This window comes from Anabrus simplex, chromosome 1 (assembly GCF_040414725.1).
Source record: "Anabrus simplex isolate iqAnaSimp1 chromosome 1, ASM4041472v1, whole genome shotgun sequence".
Taxonomy (NCBI): Eukaryota; Metazoa; Arthropoda; class Insecta; order Orthoptera; family Tettigoniidae; genus Anabrus; species Anabrus simplex.
The window spans coordinates 152,842,896-152,863,645 of NC_090265.1; the positions used below are offsets into that span (position 1 = coordinate 152,842,896).

Below are 20,750 nucleotides of genomic sequence, written 5' to 3' on the forward strand. Positions count from 1 at the left end.
GAGGAATCTACGATATACAAGACTCACCCAAAATATCAATACCCTCGGCAATGAAACTTTTTCATGCACAGATACTACCCATTCTGACATATGGCATAGATTTAATCTGGAACAAATTTTCAACATCAGACCTAACTACCCTTGAAAAAGTCAAAGCTACCTTTCTGAAAAGAATATTTGGTATTTCTAAGACGTCTCCATCTAGGCTAGCTTATGAGTTGGCTGAGGAGTCTTTCCTTATCGAGGATCTTATATATCTTTCTGCATCATCGACACCTCAAATCATTGCTCACCTTAATGTGAGGTTATGCAAAAGAGAAGAAATCTGGCCGGATGTTTACGTGACGGATGCTATGAGAAGCAGATACTGGATGGGCCCAAATAAGAACATGCGCAGTGCTATCATCAGACTGGCTGTACAAGGATTTCATCATAAGCTTTGTGTAAAAGAGATATATCACAATGCGTATGTATACGAGGTTACATACCTTCTTTTTCAGCTCGAGAAGTCTGGTTTTTCTATAACGTTACATTGGATAAAAGGACATAGTAACCACGTAGTAATGATATAGCCGATTTAGCAGCCAAAGAGGCGAGTGCTGATATCACACATGTATTGCAACTTAAAATCCCGGTTTGTGATTTCTTTTCACGTATTAAACAGGATGCTCATCAAGCGTGGAACACAATATGGCGATTTTCTGCCGGTACGAATGGACAACACTATTATCAATTGCAGCCTACCATTCCGAAACAACCATGGTTTGCCAACGGTAAGTACACGCGACGCCATATTATTATTTTTTTGCTAGGGGCTTTACGTCGCACCGACACAGATAGGTCTTATGGCGACGTGCCATATTATTAATGTTATAAGGTTACGTTTTAATCATGCACTAACCCCTATTTATCAATATCGCTTCACATAATAATGGAGTGGAGATAATAATGGCGACAGTGATCATTTATTTTTTCAATTCCCCCAATATGCGCCTCAATAGAGACTCTTAATGCGGAAATTAATTACTCTTAACATACCTTTGCCCACGAGAATTTCAATCTTGCTATTCCAACCTTCACCACAAATCATTACTATTCTTAACGAGTACCTTGATTCCACTCGAATAAAGTTGTAATCACGCGATAGTAATTCAATTGTTTTTCATGAATGCTTGGAAGTGACACTTCTACAAGTTGCCTGGGCGAGCATAACGTCCCTCGATTTTGTGCGTCATATACCTTTTTCTTAGTATTACCTGCTATCAAGTATTCTAATTATGCTAAAGACTACTAGTGATGCGTGTGTAACTTAAAAGTGAATTAAGTGTGATATTCAGAAACGCTTGTGACTGGGCGATAGAACAATCAATCCCAACCAATCTCCTCAAGAGAGAAAAGAAAGAAGATATATCACGAACCAAGTGACGAATGCGTGTGCATATTATGTGGGAAAATATGTTAACGATACCACTTCAATAAGTGTAGCAAAAGAGGAAAGATCTTACATGAATACAGTAAAGTGTAGAACAATTTATGTATGGCCATTGACTGCAATAAAACTTTATTATATTTCTGGTCCTGAAATATTTATACATATTTTGAATGAGTCTTGAATCTCCATGACCAAAGCATATCGGAACTGGAAGACATCCTTGTGATGCTATAGAGTTTCTTTTCCTTTTACTGTCTTTTAGAGTGTTGAGCTAGTTGTGAGGCAAAGCCAATTTTGAAACAAGGCATGTATTTATGAATTTCTTGTGTATATTGGTCAAAATAATAACGTATTGCTCTTTGCCGAAAGCTCTATATATTTCGTAGCGATATTGAGATATGCATGTGGTAAACTTTTGAGTGGACATCTTATTCCGGAGACACGTGGTATGTTCCATTTTGCTGTAGCACATTGTATTCCTGTGCTACGTTATTACTGGGCGATTCATCATTATATATGGTTATGTGCGATGTTGTGAACAGTACACTCTGTAATTGTGCAGTTAATCTAACTGAAAATCTGTTCTTGGAATACAATAGCGACAACTAACCTCAATCCGTGTTGCTATTTGACGTTCCTTATTAGTGGTGGATCTGTTGAATGTAGTTTGTTGAGTCTGTAATTAGCAATTTGTAGCCTACCTGTCGCATGAGATGAATAGATATAAGAAATTAGATTGGGCCAGTTATTTGGGAGAACTGATGGCTTCATTACAATTGATCGAACGACTCCGAAGGCGTTCGTTCTGTGACTCGTCCAGGTTTCTTTTTGTTTTCTGTGCGATATATCCAGTTCGAGGCATTGTACTATTTGACCTCTCTCTATCTCTCCACTGGTAAGTCTGATACATAGGGCTCACAATGGGCCTAGTGACTGCTTTAGTTTGTCGTTCGAACCTCTATTTTGACCAGCGAGACCAGTTATGGAAAGACGCGTTCTTAGTGATGTGTTAATAATGGGAAGGTGCACCCGAAAAGGTATACAGGGTGTCTTTAATTATTCCTTTCTGTATTGTGTGATACTCGTGGTCCTTTACAGGCAGAGCACAATATGGTATTTTTCACAGTATTTTCCGCATAGGGAACACACACAATTCTAGTTAGGCACATAGTATTTCTTGTTGCACAGCCATGTACGGTTAGTCTTGCAATGGTAAGTCTTTTCTTGGTTGGCGGCTCGGTAAAACTTCCACATAAGTCATAAATGAAAGAAAAGTTCCACCTAATCAGTACTATTTTATTATCACATATAGGACCGGTTTCGACCTCTCAGGTCATCCTCAGCTACACTAGAATTGCATGGTAGAAATATAGAAAGCGGCACGCAAGGTTTAAAACATAAAATATTATTTTAAATGCTGCTATTCTCACCTGAAAATGATTGTGGAAGAGGGGTGTGTTCAATACGCTAGCCAGGGACCAACCCACCCGCCCCTAGAAGTACATTTGCTTTTATAACCAAAAGTACTGTTTTACACGTCATACTCCATTGCTTTTATCGGTGATTGGTTCACATATGGAAGAGGATGACGTCATGGACACCTAGGATGAGGCCGAGATTGTGTTACAACCATTGCAGGAGAAAACAATTATGAAGCGGCCAGGGAAGTTTGAAATGGCCTCGGCGCGAGACAGAAAGATCATTTATTAGCTTTAAGGTATTTTTGCACCTCGAGGCCAATCTCTGTCATGAGAACAAAGGCTCTTAACTATGGCCACGGTGCATACTGCCTGTACGGCAAGAAAAAAACGTAATTTAGTAGCTGTAACCTTTCATTTTAAATCCAGGCCAAACTCTGTCATGAGAACAGTGGCTCCCTTCGGGAGGCTCTTAACTATGGCTGCTCGCCGTAAGACCTATCTGTGTCGGTGCGACGTAAAGCCCCTAGCAAAAAACTATGGCCGCGGCGCATACTGCCCGCACGGCAAGAAAAAACATAATTTAGTAGCTGTAACCTATCGTTTTAAATTCAGGCCAAGCTCTGTCATGAGAACAGTGGGAGCCACACTCCCTTCGCAAGGCTCTTAACTATGGCCGCGGCGCATACTGCCCGCACGGCAAGAAAAAACGTAATTTAGTAGCTGTAACCTATCATTTTAAATCCAGGCCAAGCTATAAACTTCTTCACCTGAATGTCACAACCTCCACAAACAGCCATTGCAAACCAACAAGAAGACAGCTGTACAAGCAACAGTTGGCAGCATTGTCGTTCCTCGCGGCGCTCCCTCTAAGCGCTTCTAGTGCGACAGTAAACTCACTTGCGCCACCTAGTGGTGGCTCGTGTTGCTAATCCTTGTGTGCCGCTTTCTATAGTTATGCCGAATTGCATTTACATACTATGAAATTTATCAGTCAAGAAAAAACGTCCACAAGCGGGCCGGGCATGGCGCGCCTCACACTCCGCTCGCTGTACACGCATAGGCTTGGCGGTGGGTGATGCTGTCACCAACTGTTGAGAAAATGTGACTATGTTACAACCACTAAATTCACTTTTTTCTTGCCATGCGGGCAGTATGCGCCGCGGCGATAGTTAAGAGCCTCTCGAAGGGGGCCACTGTCCTCGTGACAGAGCTTGGCCTGGATTTACAAAGATAGGTTACACCTACTAAATTACATTTTATTTCTGGACGAGCGAGTGTTTTTATTTTGCACGGGTTGGTGTGGCGCACATGCGACCTTTAGCGGAAAAAAGTTACATAGACTTCTTCACAGCTGATCAGAGCTGGCCAATGGGAGTAAAGATAATGGTAGCAATTTCTTCTTTCATGCTGTCTTCCTTTCAATTTTCCTATATAAGAAAGAATAGTTTTTTTGGGGCGGGATGGTGGGGTTATAGCAAGCGTAGAGGAAGGATTTCTCCTCTCTGGTACTCCAGGTATTGTAAAACGTTCCTTTTCAATCTTTACTAAAGATTACCAACGTCGGCCCGCTTGCGGAAGCGCCACCGGCGGCTCTTGTCCGCAATCTCTTCTGCATTGCATCCATACTGTAAAAGTCCATGTCAAAGTCTGATTTTTTATTTTGTTTTTTTCTCTGGACATGTCTGCTAAGTTTCTGAAGTTGGCGGATGTTTGCTTAAGTCTGATGTCCTCTATATAGAACGTCTTTCTTGTCAACTCGTGTACAAGTCTTGTAGGTGTGTACTTTCCTTCATATATGCTGTGTTTTATAAACCTTTATTTGACTTTATCAATTCTCTCTTCTCTCTAGGTTAGTTTTTCCCATATAAGTTCAATGCTGATATTGTTATGGGCATGATTGTCATATGATGGCGTCATAGCAGTGTGCTGAGCTAGGCGGTTAAGATTCCCAAGTCGAGAGATGGCTTTGGTAGCCATTGATGTCCTTTCTTCTTTATGTTATCTTAACAGTTGTCTCCATGTCTCTGAGGTGATGCCTAGGTATTTTCATTTTTTGACTACTTCCAGCTGTTTGTTGTTCAATAGTAAGGTGTCCTTTCTGGATGCTGTATCGCCTGTTCCACAAACAAACTTTTCAACTTTGCACTCTTCACTTTTCAATTCTTGCAAAGTGCAAAGTATCTGTTCCATGATCTAGGTTGTACTTTTCAATTTCTTCGCAAAGTGGAAAGTCTTTGCGAATGAGGGATCTGATCACATTTATTCCACGAGCAAACTGTATAGGCCTAATACCTACTCTATGATTTTAATGCTTTACTCTTCGTGGCGAACTTGATGGTATAATTGTGGTACCGTTTAAGTTTTTATCATGGGAAAGAAAGGTTATTACAAGAAGCTGGCTGTGCTGGAAGTTGTCAAGGAGAAAAGTGACATCACTTTTGACAACTTTAAAGATAACCTCTCAAATGATGACACACATCAATGTTAACGAGATTACAGTCAACACATCCACACACAGAAGGAAATTCACCCTTCATTAGAAATCCCGTCGCAATATTATGTGGATTATGAGGCCAACGTACTGTTTGGAAATGGTACATTTACTATAATATTTACAACTTTCGTAACAGTTCTGCAAATAATTGATTTTGATGTTCCATGCATTGGTGCTACACCGTACAGCTGGACACCATTTACTAACCAATGTCAGCATATAAGAGTTTGTTCTTTTTTGGAAAGGAATTGACTTCTTTTTGTTGCATGTTTCAATAAATGACCGATCATTTCAAGAATATAGTCAGCCTGTGTTGGGGTAATACGAAATCACTCGCGAAAGTCCGTCAAAGTGAGGTTGTGAAAATTAATCTAGTCTTTGTATGTTCTCTTATTGGATTATTCATCACTGTCCTCGCTTGATGTTGACAAAAGCTCACGTTGTAACGTGTTTATATCGCTAAACAAAATTCTACGCCGAGAAACTAGTGTTCATACTTGTTAATTAACAGATGAAAAGGGAATTATCTCTTTGCAAGATTTATGAAAACTTTTCACTTCATTTCTTTGCACTTTGCATTTCTGTACCAATGGAGGAACATAACAGGCTTGAAAAGTGAAAAGATTCCTAACTTTTCACTTTGCAAGCTAAATCTGTAAATTGATGGTGGAACAAAAGTGCAAAGTGAAAAGTTGCAAAGTTTGTTCGTGGAACAGGCCCCTGAGGGTATGATGCGCAAAGGTATCACCCAAATATCACTATAAAATTTGTCACAAATGGAACATAATAATTGCTTTTACACATATCAAGTGAAAAATCCCTGGCAAATTAAGAAATACCGTCGTTATTTGAGAAATATGAAAACATACTTAAGGCTTGTAGACAGGACTAGTTTATGTCGTACTACGCTGCTGGTGCCGTCTTTTGTTACTTTCTTCAGGTCCAGGGCTAGGACCGTGGAATGGGAGGGCTATGTCTGTGGATTCTCATTATCTTTGTCCATTCGCTGCTGGTGCCGTCTTTTGTTACTTTATTCAGGTCCAGGGCTAGCAACGTGGAATGGGAGTGCTTTGTCTGTAGATTCTCATTATCTTTGGCCAGTACAAACAGCAAAATGGAGGTCAAAAGAAAAATAGCATGATCCTTGGACCAATAAATAATTTTATTTCTGTTCGAACGAAATCACTAGTCCACTGAGTTTTTCTTATGTACATTGGCCATATCATTTTGTCGCCTATTAAATATTGCATATTGCGATACAATTCATGAAATGATGTCATTGACAAGTGAAGAATGAAACGAGAGCAAAGAACTTCAGTGAACACAGATATCACACACGAAATTGTTCAAAGTGTAAGACAAAAGACATACGTGTGTCACTGTGAGCGCAACACCAAATGTACTTGTAAAGTAGTAAAGTACGTATTCATATTCTCCAAAAAACATATATTTCTTAATTTGCCAGGGATTTTTCACTTGATATGTGTAAAAGTAATTATTATGTTCCATTTGTGACAAATTTTATAGTGATATTTAGGTGATACCAATGCGCACTATACCCGGCCCCTGAATGTGATGTGTACCAATTTCTTCATTATCTGAAAACCCTTCTCTGTTGCCACATTTTCAAATTCCTTTAATGTCACTTGTTTATTTTTGTTGGGACTTTCCAAGACCATAATTGGCATAAGGTCAGGTGAGTCATCACTGTTGTTTTTTTGGAGAATGTTGATAACTATGGCTTTAATAAAAATAGTTGAGCTAATAAGACGGCAGAATTCAAGATTGGTGGTTCAAATAGACCTGTCGCCAGGAATTTACAAAGCAGAGGCGGGACAGGTTTACTCCGGTTTTCCCTGTCATCTTTCATTCCAGCAACACTCTCCATTCTCATTTCATAGCATCTATCAGTCATTAATAAATCACTTTTGGAGTGGCGGCCCCATCGTACTAATAGCCTATATATGATTCATTCATTCCATCCCTGACCCGGTCAATGACTGGACAACAGGTTGTAGGTTTTCATTTTCAATAGAAGTGGAAATGGCACGTTCATTCGCCACCAGGTGGCTCCCAGGACCTGGCACAATGCTAGCATTTGAAGCGGAAGCTGACCGAACCTACTTGCCTTACATTCACAACACCACAGATCGAATTGCCACACAATATAAAAACCGTGTTTGGCACTGCCACTAAAATTGCTCACAGTCTGAGTAAAACCAAGGGCAAATTGTCCCCACTTTTACATCCTGGGGTATACGAAATTCCCTGTACTTGCGGTAAGGTATACTTCGACCAAACATGCCGGTCCATTGGTACCCGTATCAAAGAACATGAACGTAATATTCGTCTCAACCAACCAGATAAATCGGCAATAGCTGAGCACGCTTTCTCGTTGGGTCATGTCATGTTTCATGATGCTCAAGCTCTTACCCACACTAGACACTACAGGTCCAGGATTATACGGGAAGCTGTGGAAATACGTAGAAATCCCAACAATTTCAACACGGACACTGGCTATCAATTAAGTAATACCTGGTTGCCAGCCATTAAGAATTTATATAGATAGTTCCCTTCCCTGTCCCTTCACTATTGTTATTTCACCTCTTTGTTTTCCGCTTAGACTGGTTCTGATGGTTCGGTCAGTGTCCGCTTCGAACGCTAGCGTTGTGCCACGTCCGGGGAGCCATCTGCTGACGAATAAACGTACCATTTCCACTTCTATTATAACGTCTAAATTCAAAGAGTCATTGTTTAAGAAGCCTTTCTCGTGGTCAGTAAAGATTTCTTCTGAGGACGCAGAGCACAGTTCTCTGCGAAACTTAAAGAATTTCACCTTATTTTCTTGACACGGTATACGCCCAAAAGCCAATACAGTATCATGTCTATAAGTACGGGCCGTGAAAGCATCAATGGCAATAGTAAGTTCTTATTTTGCACAATAATAGCAAAATACTTTAGTTCACTGCCACTGTAGTTTTTCTTTAATGAATAGTGAATACTATATCCTGTTTTACTGATTGCTGAAAACTATGTATGTATGGTGTTGGTTTGCCATTTCCCGACGTATTTGCTGGTCAAAACCTTGATAGACCAATAATTGATTCAGTTATTATGTTTATAACATTCAGTCATTCTCACCTACAGGGGTTTCAGTGACTGATCAAGTGGCTGTGGCTGTGTGATTTTTGGCAACGTGGCTATCAGCTTGCATTTGGGAGATAGTGGGTTCAAATCCCACTGTGACCGAGCTCGATAGCTGCAGTCACTTAAGTGCGGCCAGTATTCGGAGGTAGTGGGTTCAAACCCCGTTGTTGGCAGCCCTGAGGATTGTTTTCCATGGTTTCCCACTTTCACACCAGGCAAATGCTGGGGCTGTACCTGAATTAAGGCCAAGGTTGCTTCCTTCTCACTCCTATCTCTTTCCTGTTCCATAGTCGCCATAAGACCTACTGTACGTGCACTTTTTAGTGATAGATTTTTGTACTCGGTGAGGAGTAAGAGGGGAGCACTGCCGGTTCCGGTAAATACTGCCAACTGAATGAAAATGAAATCTGAATTGAATCGATAATATGATCGATCGATATGAATTTTCTAAACCTTTATTATCTTAACGCCAACTGTGTCACACACACAATTTATAATACTATATAATATTTCCCGATGCGAAACGTGTTCCTAGCATGAAATCTATAGTTTGGCTTTGCTGTGTAAACAACAACAGTAAGAGTACATAAAGTGTACGCCAGATGTCGCACAGCGATGATAAGCGATTCTTAGTTTGTGTTTCACAGGTTGCCAATACGAATCTCGAAGATAACCGAAGTCGACCGATTCAGCACTAAAGTGTAAATCTATCGCTAGAAAGTGCACAGATAGTATCTGTGTCGGTGCGACGTAAAGCAACTTGTAAAAAAATCCCTGTCGGCAGCCCTGAAGATGGCTTTTAGTGGTTTCACATTTTCACATCAGGCAAATTCATTGGCTGTACCTTAAGACCACGATCGCTCCATTCTCACTCCTAGCCCTTTGGTATCACCATAAGGCCTATCTGTGTCTGTGGGACATAAAGCAGATTGTAAAAAAGAAAGGTTTCAGTGGCTGGTGGTAGCAGTGGTGATTTTGTTTTAAGAGGAAGTACAGCTAAGCAACCATCCTCTGTATAACACTAATCAGAGAGAAGAAAAATGGAAGGGATCCAACACCTCAAAAAAATGAAATTATCTGCCAAAGAAAGATGGACCACGAAGGGCGTTAAAATGAGACTCCCTAGACCTAGACACCTAATACCATCGGGGTCAGAAAAGATCAAGAGTTGACCAAGGGAGGCCGGATAGGATAGATAAAAGTGAGGAACTTGACTCAAGTGAGAGTGGAATTCTGTTGCATTCTAACCCTGTGACTGTCAGTGGTTTTCGGTGGATTACAACCTTACCTGTCAATATCAGTTTCTTTTGATGGATTACAATGGTCTTTTCACTACCCAATACTGCCCTGGGGGATGCTAGAGACATGCTGGCCACTAACCTTTATTTGCCCTCAGCCCAGTGTTCTTGCCAATAACAAGACCTAACCAAAAATCAGATCAAAAATTAGATGTATGGCTTTTCAGGCGTTTGCTCTATTAACCAGCATTTCCTCTTAGGTCTGACACTAGACTCGTCAGAGTGGGATGTGTCAGACCCTACCCACTGATGCTGGGGTGTATGCAGGTGAAATTTATCAGAATTTATGAGGCACAGTCTGATAACTGCATACGGGAGACAAAACTCCACAATGGAATTAATGCCCGCCTAGCAAACTCCTGAAAAGCCATACATCTAATTTTTGATCTGATTTTTGATATGCCCTATTGGTGGAAAAATATCTAATTCCCTCCATGGGAATTTAGAAAGACCTAACCAATCCGGACTAATGGTCTTACCACTAGCTGTTTTAAAATTTTTAATACGTGATCTATATTTGTGCGTTGTGTCAAACAGCCAAAAGATACCAGGTTACCTATCTACTTTCAAATGATCTGCCATTAGTATAAATCTCAACCCCCCCCCCCCCCCCGTTTTTTTTTCCCATGAATTTGGTTTTCTTTTCTTTCAATAGTTGCTTATAAATTCTTCTCTTTTCTGCATAGTTCTTTATATAATCTTCCCTTTCTGTTTTGGCTAGCCATAACATCTTTTCTGGCGTTATTAGTTGATTCATGGTGGTTGTTTATTTGAGATGTGCTTGGTCCACTTCCATCTGTCTTATCTATGCATTCTTCATTATAGAGGTAGCTTTCATGTGGTAGGGTGTATACATCTTGCTGATTACAAGGGATTGTTTTCATATTGACCATATTGAAATTCAATTATTAAAAGCTAAACAGTTAATTTATTGAAACCACCTATTCAATATTAGTAAAGTCTTTAGGACTATATTACTGTTATTATATTAAGTTTAAGTATGGTACATGTTTCGCCTGTCATTGCAGGCATCATGACACTCGATCAAGCTCTCTACAAGCATTCTTGCCATCCAACCGGCACTCCACTTTAATAGTGATTCTCATTCTTCAAGAAAGTGATGTTAATCTTTAGAATATTTGGGCCATTCCAAAAAAAAAAACTATAAGTGAACGTGTTTGATCTCCTACAAATGTAAAAAAGGAATGTTTTAATGTTATGATTCCAATAGACTACAACTGGCATCCCAGCACGGCATTATGAGTGTTGATATTTTGTATTATCTCCATTCAACGTGGACATAAGTAGGACGTCCCATTGGAACTTTAAGACAAGATCGGCCATTTCATTTCCAAACTGTACCATATGTTATATACATCAGTGTAAATAGCTGTAAAAATAGTTTTTAAGAATAGTTCTATAGAGCGTTTCAACCTTAAATTGCAGTACTGTGTAGATGAAGCGTGCTGTTGTGAAATCGACTCATGAAGATCACGCTCAAGTGTGACTCAAACAGGGCGTCACAGTTCCACATTTTTCATTTGTAATTTTAAGTTCAATCATTTATAAATTGATATTTGTAGGATGGTAAAATAAATACAACATACCTTAATCACTGCCATTGCTCTCAGACCATGGACGTACACCTATCATTTCTGCAAGGTCTGATGTTCCCGCTGTGGTTGAACTGGGTTCGGGAGATGAACTTGAGGATGATCTGGACGATGAAGAAAGTCTTATTAACCCTCTCGTGCACACATTTTCAGTTCGAAGTGAAAAAAAATATGGTCTTGAGTTTTTATTCTTTGGAAGGTTACAAAATACAATCACATTAAAGAAAAAGATATAATAGTTCATTTTCTTTGAAAATTTTACGGACCTCATACAAGGCCTATGTGCATGAAGGGAGTCCACACACACCACAACACAACTAACTGGGAGATACTGTGCGCTGGATGTCAGTTTTACACGCACGTTTTACCAAACTTAATTTTGCATTAAGGAGTGGCTGTTATTTCCTGCTATGGAATTCCTCAAAACACTTGAGGACAAAGGGTATATTGGCAGCGAAGGCAGACATACCTGGTTTTCCTTGAACAACCGCGAAGGTGGCACTTCTATCCTTTCTCAGCTTATCGGAAGCCTTCACTTTCAACCATTTTTTTGGTTGCTGGTGGCGTCTGTGAAGCGGGTCTTCCTTTCTTGGGTTGATGATTGCTTCCCATGTAAATGAAAGAATTAGTTACTGAGGACTTGAATTCTAACAGATCCAGCTTCTCACAATCTGGGTTCATTCTCCAGAGGATCCAACAGTTTACAATGGTCACATTCAGTAGATAATGGAATACTCCCTTTTGTGCCTGATGGTGTGCCGATAAAGACCTACGAGCGAGTCCATTAGATGAACGCCACCCATGTGGGACCCGTAAATAATGATGGAATATGGTTATGGAATTTCAATGATTGCGCGCAGTTTTCGGCACCATCTCTTAGCAACAACTACAGGTTCTGCTCCAGCAAATGTAGATGCTACGTGTAAAAATGAATTATCATGCCAACAGGTTATTGTGATGTTGGACTGCGACGTAACAGAGTACAACCCTCTCGGTTCCTTCTTCATGATTTTCACAGACCGCAGCTTGAGATCAGCACCACAAAGCCTGTTAGCTCTGATAGTCCTGGAAGCATAAATGCCATCTTCAAGAAGTTTCTAGAGAAGATTAATCGACGTAAACAGATTATCAAAAGCTTATGGCTTGTGAACTTCACGTCTTCATGCAGCCTAAGAACATCATCACCAACTGCTCCAAATTCAGAATGACCTTCACTATTTTGCACTTTTCCTTGATAGATCTCAAAGCTATGGATGTATCCTGAGGAAATGGTTAAGACCCAAATTTTGAAGCCCCACGTTTAGGGTTTACTCTTCATACATTGTTTCAGCTTTGATCGGCCTTTGAAAGGGACCATCTCATCAACTGATGAAAATTTTCCTGCTGGGAAGAACATCTAAAGATGTGCTTGAAATGGTCAATCATAGGACGTAAACGTATAAGCCGATCATTGAGGTCTGCTGGAATGCATCAAAAATTCCATCAAAACACTACAATATGGTGTAGTTCTAATTGAGGTTATGACTGTGAACCATAACCTCTTGTACATTTAGACCTCATATGAGGCCCCTATATTATTACACAAAATAATGGTAAAAAATTGCATTGCAATAAAAATACTAATACCATTGGAAAGAGCATGCTTTTCTGCTATATAAAACATTTTTACTTATCAGTTGCATATATTTGTAAAGGACGTATCAATTTCAATAATTTAGTCTCCATATGAAACACACAAATAACAAGAGCGCCACAACTGCCTACAACTTCGCAGCTGCAAGGAAGTGCTGTCATCTCATAGATATAGTTGTAACTAATATCACACCTCACATGAGGTCTAAAGTAAAGAACAGAGTCACAATTTTCCACAAATTCATAACAATATTAAATAAACGGCGCTCTAAACGAAACATAATTTTGGGACCTTATATGAGGCTTGTGCGCACGAGAGGGTTAAAAACTGTTCATCATCGACATTGTCCTGTAATTCGTCTGCTTTCCACAAATCTCTTTGATTTTTCTTTACTTTTTTCACTTAATTTTCCCAATTGTTCACCATAATGTTCTTATACGTAGCAGTTATTAAATTTTCCATATCATTTTTCTTGAATGATACGTTATGATACCGGGTGTAGTTTTTCACCTGGGACCACACCATCTCAATATGGTTTAACTCGCAGTGATAAGGCAAGAGGCGTAGAATCTGCCGCTTTGCCTGCCTCGCAGAGCGACTGCTGCAGCGGTGGATTTTAATGAAATCCCCGACCTCATTTGGTCCTTTCTCTCAATTTTAACATGGAGCCCTTTTGGGCGTAGACTGTTTGGTAGGTTTTTTGGTAAAAATTCCAGTATTTGGGGGGGGGGGGCAAGGAGAGATGATAGTGGAGCAATTGAAATATGTTGGTGGCTTAGTTCGAGACTTCGGCATGGAGGGTGCTAACGATGTGGGATGCTTCAATTGGTTTTGGGGCATGCATTGTTTCTGGGGGGGAATGGGGTTAAGTGGAGCTGGTTAGCAGTGTGAGGAGGGTTTTGAGTAGTTCGATGGTGGGGATGGTTTGTGAGTTTGGTTGGTGTACGGCAGGAGGGGTGAGGTTGAGCGCTAACAGTGACAGGATTTGTTGTGGAGGTCGGAGGTGCTTACTTGCAATATAGTGGGCTTTGATACCTTTTTTGCTGCTTTTGCCATTTCATCTATTCTCTGCTTATCATACAGAACCCTTCTGAGAAGCGATGTGCAACAATTCTCGCTTGAGCATCCCATCCTCAAATATATTTGCTTTTTACGTAACCACTGTACTATGTCATCTTTTCGCCAAGAAGCCACCGGCATAGGTTCCAACTTACGGGAATGATACGCGGCATTATCCAGCACGATCACGGCTCCTTTGGAAGTGTTCAGCAACAGTTGTTCCGAAAACCACTTCTCATAAATTTCACCAGTCATTTCCTAGTGGGCGTCCGCCGTGTTTTTATGGCATAAAAATGTTTGTTCAGCATTTGGAACAAAACCATGATCATTACCCGCGTGGACTAAGGCAAACACGGTCCTCGGCTTTTCGGTGGCCTAAGTCCCGAACTCACCCCTTCAATGGAGGCCTGCTGTGGACTCTTCAGTGTCGTATCCTTCCATTCTTTTGTCATCTGCCCAATATTTACCCATGATTCATCTGTATAAATTATAGCTTTATTTTGTGCCCTCAGACGTTTTATCTCCCTGAGATATCTGTGCCTCCAATGAATAATTTCATCGGTTTCAGTGAAAGCTGCTTTATTATCCCGTCTTAAATAACGGAAGCCTATGTCATGTAAGAAGCGATACAACGTAGTTTTGGAAAATCGTGGCAAAGAATCTTCTCCATTTACCAGACTCAAAATCACGTTCAATGTCGGTGGTATGTTAGCAAATAAAAGAGAGTGAACCCCCCGACACACTCCACTTTACACAATTTCATCCTATTTAATTTTTCTGCCGTCCTTCCCTTTTTTGCATTTTTTTTAATTGCAGTTCGCAAAGGACCAAGTGTGTGTTCCTTCCTTCTACCATAGAGTGTTCTTTCAAAACAACCTATAGCTTTAGCTGTTTCACTGACTGCGCTAGTCACATTCATAGTCTTTAAAAATTAATCCAGGTCACTCATACATAATATTGCATTATTTTCCCCTGAGTTTACCTATGGAGCGTTTCTTTTTAATTTGACGATCCATTGTACATCTTTCTGCACTTTTTCTTTGAACTAGGAACACCCTGCACAAGCACGAACTCTCAACTACACAGACTACACAAACACAATCCACTTGTCCCCAAACTATACATTTATCACTGACCTTTATTTAATCAATCTTATAATACTGATTAAATGAACACCACTGCACACGGCTGTCAGTATATTTAAAAGCTCTTTGTTTGGGAGAACATTACTGGCCAGCCAGGTGAGTCACTCATGAAACGTAAACAAATGAGACTCTCTCCTTGTCATAAATTAAGAGATAATGATTTAAGGACTTGAGGTATGATTTAAATATAACTTCCATATCCGAAGACCGTTTGCTTCGCTTTAACCACGCTATGTTCCTTCTGCACTTTTTCTTCGAACTAAGGTCCCCACGCACGAGCACGAACTCCCGAACCACACAAATGAAATACACTTGTCCTCAAGAATTGTATATATGTCACTGATATGTATTTAATCACTATTACACATACTACTGACAAAATGAGCGCTGCACTGCATATGACTGTGTGGAAATGTTAAAAGCGCATGGTTGGGAGATCACTCTGGTACGTCAGACAGCAAGCCGAGTCACGCGCGAAACCAAAATTCAAGGAGACATTCTTCCTGTCGCAAATTAAGAACTAAGCAAGGTAAGAACTTCGGGATTGTTTGAAAAATAACTTCCACATATGAAGTCCATTTGCCTCGCTTTGACCCCCCCCCCCCCAATGCAAATTCAATAGGAAAGACGCTGGCCAGTGACTGACTTTTTCGTGCCTGCACATAAAAATCCCTGAACATGACCGAAAATAAACGCATATACTGCATTTTGTCATCATTTAAATTTAAAAATAAACTTATCTACATCGAGCTGAAATGTTTCTTTACAAGCAGTGAAAAAATTAAGATGAATATAAAAGAGGAGTCCCGGTCTAGAAAGCCAAGAATAACGACCGAGAGGATTCGTCGTGCTGACCACACGACACCTCGTAATCTGCAGGCCTCCGGGCTGAGCAGCGGTCGCTTGGTAGGCCAAGGCCCTTCAAGGGCTGTAGTGCCATGGGGTTTGGTTTGGTTTTTATAAAAGAGGAGTTATGGCATAAGTTCCATGCAATGAAGATTTTGCACCAAGATTGATAGCTGTAGTCGCTTAAGTGCATCCAGTATTCGGGAGATAGTGTGTTCGAACCCCACTGTCGACAGCCCTGAAGATGGTTTTCCATGGTTTCCCATTTTCACACCAGGCAAATGCTGGGGCTGTACCTTAATTAAGGCCACGGCCGCTTCCTTTCCAGTCCTAGCCCTTTCCTGTCCCATCGTTGCCATAAGACCTATCTGTGTTGGTGCGACGTAAAGCCAATACCAATAGCAAAAATATTTTGCATTTGGCGTATTTTTCCATTACATTACCATTTTAACACAAAATTATTTTTTACTTTTTTTTTTCTTTGTTAACGGCATCAAATGCGCCTTGAAATTCTGTACATAACTCAATATTCACCCATTTTAACCGATAACATTCTGATTTACAGATATTTGGCAAACCCGGTGCATTAGAGTATGACAACGCTACCCACAAAACATGGGAGAAGGAAAGAGACGGAATTATTCGTGTGTGTTTCAGTGAATCCAGGAAGGGACCAGCGTTCACATTCTGTACTATATGTAGGTGTGATTTTTCAGTTGCGCATGGCAGGAAGTGCAATATACTCACACATGTGCAAATGGGGCCTTTGTTTCACAAAATGTTTCCTGATTCGGAAATCTCTAAACGATATGGGTGTGCAAGAACAGCAGCAGCTATCATTACAGAAATGTGCATGGAAGAAAGGGGGTGAAAATTGTCCCACATTTGCAGGTGAATGCATTTTCTGTTGCTACTGATGGTAGCAATAAAAGCGACTTGATAATACCAGGTCAGTCAGCCGTGCCTGGCTTTTTATGCTGTTAGGCATCCCACCAAACAACACTGGTGTCATTATGGTCTGTTCCCCTTTGCTGTATACTAAGCTAGAATCGCCTTTAACCCTTTGCAGTCCAATTTTCTGTCATGTTCCAACAGTCTGGTCCAAATTAATTTTGCACATTTATACCTCGTCAGATTAAACTCTGAATTTTTATTATTAATTATTATTATTATTATGATTATTACCGTACATTCTGTTCCATAGGAATTAGTTTTCATAATAATTTTCATCCCTGTGCAGGAGTAAAAAAAACAACATACAACGTAATAAACTGAAGTGGAGTGATGCAGCTAGGCAGAACCCAGGGGGGTGCACTCAGCCGTGCGCAGAAGGTGTTGCATTTTCCTCGCTTAGCGCATGACGTCACGGTGGAACAGCTAACCACGCGGGACCAGGGTAGACAGAGGCAAATTCTTCAGTTATCACATGTATTGGATGTATTTGTTTACCTTTAAAGTGCGTGGGTGTTTAAAAGAGTGTCAGAGGACCTAGTTTCTTTTTTCGTTTGTGCTGTTCAAATACATGGAATCTTTCGGCGTTAAATACATTCTCCCCCAACTTGGCAGGTTCGATCCTGGCTCAGTCCGGTGGTATTTGAAGGTGCTCAAATACGTCACCCTCGTGTCGGTAGATTTACTTGCACGTAAAAGAACTCTTGCGGGACTAAATTCCGGCACCTCGGCGTCTCCGAAAACCGTAAAAGAGTAGTTAGTGGGACGTAAAACAAATAACATTAATTATTATTAAATACATTCTCACAGCAAGTTTGAATCAAGATTGCCTGGAAAATTTCTTTTCGCGCCTAAGAGGTCTTGGGCATTTTTACGATCATCCATCTCCACCTGATGTGAAAAATAGCATCAGACTGTTGTTGTTAGGAGCCAATTCCAGCGATATTCCTCATTCCAATGAGTCACCTGTAGCTCCTGCCGAAGGAGGAGAATTTGTTACATCGGCTATGTTTGGCAACATCCTCCCGGATATGACAAGCTCTAGCGATGACTGAGGGTGACAAGGATATTAATGACATTGAATTGCCAGCTGTTGATAGTGATGTTCTATCTGTACAGGAAAATACTGACTGTAGTCTGGAGGGATTCAAATACGTTGCAGGGTTCATCGCATATCGTTGCCGAAAATTTGACAGGTCCCTGGGCACGCCTACAGGAGATTTGTTGATACCACCTGATGACCCAAGTCTGGGGTGGGTACACGTGCTGTTTCGGGGAGGTTTGCTCGAAATTCGAGCTGATATTTGCTGAAGTTCACGGACGAACATATTTGAACAGGGAACCAGAAGTCGGGGGATACAACTGTGAGGGAGGGCTGCACCTGCTATGCTGAACAGGGGCCTTGTGGGGGGGGAGAAGGAAGCGGCCGTGGCCTTAAGTTAGGTACCATCCCAGCATTTGCCTGGAGGAGAAGTGGGGAAACCACGGAAAATCACTTCGAGGATGGCTGAGGTGGGAGTCGAACCCACTTCTACTCAGTTGACCTCCCCAGGCTGATAGAATCCCGTTACAGCCCTTGTGCCCCTTTTCAAATTTCGTGGCGGAGCTGGGAATCAAACCTGGGCTTCCAGGGATGGCAGCTGCTCACGCTAACCAGTGCACCACAGAGGCGGCCCATGAATACTTTACCACAATAATCGTTTAGTGTAATTATTTATTATAATATAGGGGGGTTATCATGTTTCTCCCATTACCATATCATACTTAGATTACTAGCTTGAAAGTTGTCCATTATGAAGTGTGGCATAGTTTTAAAAACCAAGGCAACAGACATCTACAATAAAGGCTGTATACATTTCCAAAATAGCAGTAAAATGCTGTATTTATCATACTTGGTGTACGTTTGAACGAAATAAGTGATTTTTTGTGGTTACGTTTTCTTGGTGGTGGGCGTTCCATTTCCTTTATTTGTAAATGTGAATGAAAATTAAATAGGGCTGGAAATGTACAGAGCATAAGCAACTGAATTGAGTGGGATACCATTTATCTCTTTTCGCTCTTACAACGCATTGTTCAGTTAATTCCTTGTTCTTTAAACAAAATCTGAAACAAAATTCGACAAATAATTACCGTGGCTATCCGTACTTTCGCTAAGTAAACAATAAAATGGATTTAATTACAAACAGAAATTACAAAAAGGAATCTCGGCTATAATTCAGTAATACTTACTTAAAGTACGATATATCCTTGGTTTTATTACTCCGATTAGTACAACCATACGCTGAGCTTACGGCTGGCATTCTTGAAAGCGAGAATCTATCTTTTCACTTCTTAAAACTTAGGGAATTAAATTGGCATGCACGATCGCCCTGTCACCTCAACATATGCTCTCGCGCCAATTCGCTTTGTTTTGACAACCGTTAACATGGCTGCCCCTTATCAACTTGCTTCAAGCAGGGAGCGCTGATGTCAGGTATACAGCCCCTCTATGTTATTCTAGCTCGTTGGTGTAGACATATGCACATTCTCTTCTTCAGCTAATTAGGGGCCCCGTTTAAGAAAGCTAAAACTACGACAAGTACAATGTAACATATTAAAAATTGATGTATGGTAGCATGGAATTGAATTTTATCTTGTCATTTCAGTATAAACACAGCAGGATGATGTCTATATGGATAAAATATTGAGCACTGTTGCAATGTGACGTCACTGTGTCCTTGGTGATTCGATACTCCCTTATAAAATTCAAGTAGAATGATATTAAGAATAATGTAAAATGATGTAAAACCAAGTTGTCAAACCGATACCCTCAGTTAATAGGTGTTCATGCAGCCAGGTTGATATGAACTTTATAGGGTCGATGTTATAATACAAGTGGTGCGCAAGGCAGTCATGTGACTTTCAGAGGGATATAAAAGCCCCCATTTTCATTAGGTCGTATTGTATACACGAATTTTAACGTAATTAGCTGAAGAAGAGAATGTGCATATTCTCGAAACGTACTATGTCTTTTCACGAGAGTTTAATCCTGATGTAAACATGGTATGTCCACGTCTCCGCCAAAGAAAGAGTAGTGATTCGCTGAGCGTATAGTACCGACCTCCACCTCGTCAACTTCTCGTGTTCGGGAGTACAGGGCTGTGCATCTCATACAACAACAGTGCTAAGATCTGAACTTCTAAATAAACGACTAAACCTGGATTCTGTTCACTCAGTTTATTGAACACATTCACAATGCACTGCCTATGGTCACTTCTGAGCGGTTTTCCTCTTTTGTGCTCTATTGCAAGCAATGGTCCTACCTCTTGCTCCATTTGTCTCGCTATGAATACTGACACTGACTACTTCTGCAAGATGCAACACAGTATCTCCACGCTGTACAGCTTGGGACTTTCCCTCAATGCAAGAAGACTTCCTGTATCACACCATGCCTTGTGCCTTCATTTCTGCCCTCTTGTACAGCTTGGAAGAAGGGGGAGGGTTGAGGATCAATAATACCTTGATTTTCAGTTTACTAGGCCTTACCCACTCCCATGAGAAACTGCTTGTACCTTAACTTTTAGTTTTTAAATTTTATTGTTTAGGTACAGTGCAGCATTAGCGGTTAGACATTTAATGAACAACAATAAGGGACTGATAGAAGTCCTCCTTTTGGCTCCTTTATGTATTGTATTACCATGGCAATGTCTTAGATTATTCGTCAGTGATCCT

General features: G+C 40.6%; 1 protein-coding gene across 2 annotated transcripts in view; it reads left to right on the plus strand.

Annotated features, from left to right (window-relative positions):
- The first annotated feature begins 1,629 nt into the window (after window positions 1-1,629).
- LOC136885213 (small ribosomal subunit protein uS7) overlaps window positions 1,630-20,750 on the plus strand; it is a 46,954-nt gene continuing 27,833 nt past the window's right edge. Inside the window, exon 1 of one of the 2 annotated variants that reach the window (XM_067157648.2) lies at window positions 1,630-1,736. The gene's annotated coding sequence lies outside the window, so the exon portion shown is untranslated. The other variant, XM_067157658.2, reaches the window with a different exon arrangement.